Below are 7,051 nucleotides of genomic sequence, written 5' to 3'. Positions count from 1 at the left end.
GCCCAGGAATGAAGTGCAAGAGGTTGTGTGTTTCTCTGCTGCTGATTAGGAGAGCAAGGTTCAGGTAAGTCATGCGCATGTCTCAGTTCCTCCACGCTGAGGATCCTTCTCTGGCTCTGCCTCCAAACACTGACTTCTTTCTTGGAAGCCTGCTCACCCGTGAGATTGTCATGTTATTTCTGCTGATTTCCATTTTCATTCACGTTGGCTCACAATCTTAAAAATGAGGGTATGTGAAGAATTCTCTGTTCCTTATGATCCTTGTTTTATAATTAAGTAAAATTTTACATGATTCTAAGGTCAAATCTTTATAGGCAAGCACTCTAAAACTGAGCTACATACAACTCCAGCTCTAAAGTCAAATATTTAAAAAAGATATATTCAAAGTACTATGTCTGTCCTTGTCTCTTTTATTCCATTTTCTTTTCTCTACACAGTTAACCATATTTTAGAAGATTTTTTGGTTTATCCTTCTCATTAAAAATGTACACATGTGTAAAAATCATACATACACATATGTACTTTTCCAGGTCCCCTTCCTCCTTTTTTTAAATATTTATTTTTTAGTTTTATTTTATTTTATTTTACATTTACATAGTATTGAGGATGGAACCCAGTGCCTCATGCATGCTAGGCGAGTACTCTACCACTGAGCCACAACCTCAGCCCCCATGTTTTCTCCTTTCTAAGGTTAATAGTAACATGCCACATATACCTCTATCCTTTATTTTTTTTCCAACTAAAATTCTATCTTGCGAATCAGGGCATATGGTATACACAGGAACTCTTCATTCCTTATTTTGAGCTTCAGAGTGTTCCGTTCTACAATGAACCATAGTTTAAGCAGGCCCCAATTGGTCTTCCAATCTTTTGCTATTATAAAGAGTGCTGAAATGAATAATAGCCAATGCATCTACCACAGTATCTAGTCTCGGTTTATTTACGTTTGTCATGTTACAAATTATCAATCAATTCATGTTTTGAGTGCTTTAACAAATATACTTTTTTTTGTCAGTCTTTCTTAGGGATAGATGCCTAGAAGTGGTAATACTGGGTCACAAGGTAAATAAACATGTAATTTTGTTAAATATTGTCAAACATCCTTCCTTACGTAGTTTACCACTTTGCATTCCCACCAGTAATGTTATGACAGTGCCTGTGTCTGCATATTCCTAGAGTGTTTTGTCACGTTTCCATGATGGATATCTTAATTAATTTACTATTTTATCACATTCTTTTATTAGGTTGTATTCTCTTTTATTATAAATTCTCTTGGGTTTTCCAGGTGTATTGTTAAGAGTCACCACCAAATAATGGGTCTTTGATTCTCTTACATCTCTAATTATTTTCTTGTCTGATTGCTCTGACTCATATCTTATGTGAAGTAACAGTGGAGATAGTAAGTATTTTTGCCTTTGTTTCTGACCTGAGTGGGGTTTCCTCTAGTGCTTCCCTATTGAGTAAGATGATGGCTTTGGGACTAAGATTTATGTTGTTTTATCATGTTAAAAGATCTATATGAATTCTTATATTTAATGTAAACAACAACAACTTGGGAATAGGTATTAAGTTTTGTTGAAGGTCTTTTCATGATTACGGAAATAATCTAATAACCTAGTTTTTTTCTTTCTATTCATCTGGTAATTGAGCCATGATTACATTCATGAAATAAACTTCATGATTATGGTATATTTACTTAGGGTTGTGTATGTGTGCACGCACACAACTAACAAACAAGTGTTTGTTGTATTTTGGAGAAAAATGTTGGAGCTAGTAAATGAACAAAACTCTTTTCTCTCCTCTCCTTTTTAGTGTTTTAAGGCTGTTAAAATAAATGGATTTTTTTTCCTGGTCGTCATGTTTGGTTTTAAATTAGTGCATCAATGTGTACAGTGTTTTTTTGTTGTTGTTTTTGTTTTTTTCTGAATCTTAAATCACTGGTTCTGTTTCTGTCCTTTGAAAGCACAAGTCAGCACCAAAGAGCAACAGAATTCTATGAAGAACTGCTTATTTTGGGTGAATTTGACAAAGACATTGGAACGAACACGCAAAGTTGAGCGTGACTAGACATAGGCTGTCTGTGGATGGAGCAGTGGTGGACTGTGTCCTACAGGGCTTTCACCAGAACCACATGCCTCTTGAGTTAAGCTGCTAATTCAGTCCAAGCCCCTAGACTGCAGTGAGTCTTTGATGTGGGAGAAGAGTGCTAGTTTCTTTGATGAGCATATTTGGTTCAATTGGTTTTCATCAGTGCATGAATATCTGTGTCATTTGGGCCTGAGTATTTCTCTTTTCCTGGAACATGGTAGAGTGGGTGAAGTTTGTTGATTCGAGTGGTTACTGACCTTTCCTGTCTGTGTTCCCTGAATAATTCTATTTTTGCCCCTGAGAGAGCATAAAAATAAACTTTGATTTTCACATGGACAGATTTAATTTCCCCAAATTGGCTGCACCAAATCTCACCTTATATGCACTTCTTACAGTGTGAGGGGCACTCCTCCCAGGGAGAGGGGCAGATGTGGTCTACATCTCTCACCCCTACCATGTACCTTAGTGATTGCTCTGACCTGTGGGGCATGTGAATGGAATGCTATGTGCCTTTCAGGGCTGGGTGGTAAAAGGACATAGCTTCTATCTGTCTGGATCTCTGACTGTAGCCCTAAGAAGCCAGTCATTTATCATGCTGGGAGGAAGCCAAACTTTTCCACATACAGAGACCACAGGGAGGGGCCCACTTGGAGAAGAGCTGAGGTTCGCTAGTCAACAACCTGCATCAACTGCCAGACATGTGAATGAAAGACCTTCCAGATGGTTCCAGATCCCAGTCTCTGGAGTGGAGACACACCATCCCTGCTGTTTGCTGTACACATTCCTGACCTATTAAACATGTGAGCTTAATAAATGGTTACTTTATACCACTAAACTGTGGAATGATTTGTTAAGTAACCCTAGTATCTACAACATTATACATAAGCCATTTATAATCATGTTTGAAATAAGTGTTTCAGAAAAGTTTACTCTTTTTGAGGGAAAAATAGGCTAAATAACTCCTCTTGTTCTACTCTCATGGCTATAGTCATTTTAGGAAATAGACTTACTTTTACCCATTAATTCATGATATATTGTCACTCAGGTGTACCCCAGGTTAAATCTTGTTCTCTTATGTGAATAGGTGCAGTTTTATATTTATGCACTATTAAGGATTGAACCCAGTGCCTCACGTGCTAGAAGAGTGCTTTTCTGCTGAGCTATAGCCCTAGCCCTCTGATATATTCTTGTTCATCCTCGTTTGTCTTTCTCCTGGATCCTTTTTCCTGCAGAGTTACCAGAATTTTTTTTTCCAGGATACAGCTCTGCCCATCTCTCATTGAAAAAGATTCTTATTTGTCATTTAGACTTTTTTTAGGGCACATTTGTGTTTATATATCTATGAAAAGAAAGCGGAGAGTTCCCATATACTCCCTCACTCTGCCTCCCAGTCTCCTCTGTGCCCTGGTGTGGTACACTAGTTATCATTGATGAGCCATTGTTATGCACTGTTATTGACTAAAGCCTAACATTGACTCTTTGTGTCATATATCCTATGGGCTTTGACACACATGTAATGACATGTGCCCATCATTACGGTGTCCTGGAGAATGCTTTTATAGTCCTGGAGACCCTCCATACTCCTGACCAGTTCATACTTTCCCCCAACCCCTGGCAACCCCTCTCTAATGTCTCCATGGAAACGTGTAGTTGGATGGTATGATACGTAACCTCTTAAGCTTGGCATTGGGAAGAGAGGATTTTTGTTTTGTTTTGTTTGTTAATAATTGACCTGTGCTGAGAGACTCTGTGTCTCCAGGTGTCAGTGCCCAAACTCCTATCTTTAGCACATGCTTCTGAGTCTGCTTTCCAAATTTATTGTTTAACTCCCTTATCGTTACACCTGTCTCCATTGTGTCCTTGTCCCAAGGACAAAATGCTGGATTCCTTCTCATATTTGGGTGTATGAGCCACAGTTATTGTCATACAACTTTCATAAAAATGCCATTAGCACACAGATTTTTTTTTAACTCTGAGGAGTAAGAACTTCCCATAAGAACCAATCTATTCCTCATCCATTTCATGATACTCTAAACACATATCCTAAGAATTCCCTTGAAACCTCATACTGGACTGTTGAGATCCCAGGAACTCTCATCCTGAGAATAACCATGTACGAAAAAGTCATCCTGATTACTTATCCACCCACTCATCCTTCCCTCTGGCCCATCCTTCCAGGTGGCTTCACTTCCACCTTGACTACTCACCTGCCCTTCATGCTCTCATCCATCAGTCCTGTCATATACCATATGTCAAACTCATTTTGCTTGTGGCTGGGAGAATAAGCAGTAAGATCCTTCAGCACAGAGTTGCTCAGTTTCTAAAATTACACCATGTGTTTTTATTCAGCTGCAGAGTTGGCAGATTGGAACTTCTTAATTTGATATTCTTTAGACTTTCCCATGTGGATTCTGTTTTTTTAACAGCTTGTCTTCGGCTTTCAAGTAGGATGGATAACTATATATCTAGTTTGAAAGCCTGTCTTCTCTTTCTGAGGATGCTGTACCACCATGCATCACAGAACTCCCCTCAACTTACTCCAATTACAGCTTTTCCCTCTGGATGTGGGGAGGTTGAGGAAGCAGATGAAAACTTCCTGGGTTATGATGTGCTGTGTGTGTGTGTGTGTGTGTGTGTGTGTGTGTGTGTGCATGCATATGTGCATACACACACACAGATAGCATAGTTCTATTCTTACATGGTTGCACTTACCATTTAGAAAAACATTGAACTAATATTAGAATATTATTCCAGAAAAACAATGGATTTCAGCTAAAGTATACATTTTTTACACTTGATGCCCAAGAAGCTAATTATATCAGTTTATGGAGACAGAGAGAACTCTTGGTAACAAGGTTAGTTTGGACACATAATTTTTTTGAAGGAGTCTGTTAATATTTGATAATAAATCTCATTTCCATTATTTTCCTCCTTCATTTTTTCCATTCCTTGAAAATTAATTCTAATTTATGTCTGTTTTTCCACTACACAAAGTGCTCTCTGGACTCAGTATTCTCATGATTGGGGTAGGTTTTTTGTTGGTCCTGTCTCTTTACTAGTAAAAATATTTATGAGAAGAAGAGAAAATTTAGAATTTGCAATGGCTTGAGAAAATTGTTAGAAAGATTGTCCAGATGGAGGCTGTGTTTTGTGGTATGTGTGTGAGTGTGTGTGTGTGTGTGTGTGTGTGTGTGAGAGAGAGAGAGAGAGAGAGAGAGAGAGAGAGAGAGAGAGAGTGAGTGTTGGGGGGGAGAATGGGGTAGAGTCCTGAATTTTAGCTCTGGAGGTTATTTCTTCCAATGAGAAATCATAAGACATTCTAGTATCCCAGCAAGCTAAGCAGAGCTCCATGGGCAACCTATATACTTTCCTTCCTGTGTCTGTTTTCTGTCCTTCCACACATGGACCAGTAGCTATGTGAAACCAGAAGCCTTGCCCTGGCTTCCAGGAGAACACAGCTTGGCAGCAAGTGTCCTTTCCCAAACCTGACCCTGACCTCAGGCCTCTGCTTGGCCCATCTCCAGAGATCTCTTAAAGATTCAGGAAAATCCAAAGCAGTTCTAAAGTGTGGTCAGTGGTGTTGCCCTCTGACCTCCCCACCTTCTTTAGTCAACTATTTATTTAGACTCTTATGAATTTTAAGGATACACAACCAAATAGTAGGCACACACTGGGATTAAAAATTTAAAGGTAAATGAACAAACCCTCAGTGACCTTGAGCAATGCTGCTTTAGGGTTGCATTCTTCCTAAAATTAAAGCCATTTCTCTGAAGCCTTCAATTTCCCTGCCTGTTCTCTCTCCGAAGTTTGGCTGACTCATCAATGCATCCCATAATGTTTTTCACTGGTGGTGCCAGGGTTGTGTTCACCATCTGAGTACAGTAAGAGAGGCACAATGGTTGCATTTCATTAGCTGAACCGCCTATTGTGTGAGAGTCTACTCCCCCTTTCACTGGGCAATGTCCACAAATAGTGTGGCTGGGATGTGGGGCAGGGTAGGCACCAGCAGGAAGCTGATCTTGCTTTTCATTTTTGACACATTCCTGTAGAACAATAAAAGGCTTGCTCTGCAGGATCATTGTTTTTTATCTTTTCTGTAGGGCCTTTTCAAGGCTCATCTTTTCCACCATACAACATGGTAGGGTGTCCCCTGCAGCCACCGAGAGGGGCAGGCTCAGGACAGGATGGTCCTTTAAAATCCCAGAGTTCACAGGAGGTTGAGTCGACATTTGGAAGCAAGCCTTACCATGCTCCCTCGCTGCTCTGAGCATTCTTATATTGTTATGAGGCTCTGACACCCCAAAGTCATACTTGCTGACATATCTGTTTTATGAGAGTCAGGGAGGGAGTAGCCATGGGGCAGCAAGACAAATCACTCATTCCTTTTCACAGTTCACTTGAATGGCTTAATAACCAAAGCTGAGATGGCAGCTACCTCTAAGGATCCATCCAAGGACTGAAACACTTTCCTTTTCTTTTCTAAAAGAAATTTAGCTAAGAATTTTGACTTGAGGCACTCAATTATTTTTTTCTACTCTGAAACAAGATTTCAGGTGCTGGATGGATATTTTCTTCTGTGAAAACCTCCTCTGCCACCTCAAATCCCACTTCTGTGTCAGCCTCATTAATAATGTAGCAGTTGTCAAGATCAGAGAATTTTATTTAAAATAAGAATGAAAGAAGAAAGAAAAGACTGCCTGTGGAGTTTACATTCTACATGGCTGGCTTTACAGAGTTTAGCTAATTACCTCTGGTGTAAATTTCATTATTTTGTGAGTTTTGGTCCTAACCTGGGATTTTAAATCACCCATGCTTATGAGGGTAATGTGTTCATCCCTCCCCTCCCCGGCCCCACTCCCCAGAGGTGGCTGTGATTAGCCACATTTAAAACACAATGGAGCGGGCATGAAGAACTGTCACAGAAGGGCCCTTGTTAGTCCCAGGCTTCCTTGGTCTATGACAA

This window comes from Callospermophilus lateralis, unplaced genomic scaffold, assembly GCF_048772815.1.
Source record: "Callospermophilus lateralis isolate mCalLat2 unplaced genomic scaffold, mCalLat2.hap1 Scaffold_530, whole genome shotgun sequence".
NCBI classification, from domain to species: domain Eukaryota; kingdom Metazoa; phylum Chordata; class Mammalia; order Rodentia; family Sciuridae; genus Callospermophilus; species Callospermophilus lateralis.
The sequence above is the reverse complement of the archived record's forward strand: the minus strand, read 5'-3'. Positions refer to the sequence as shown.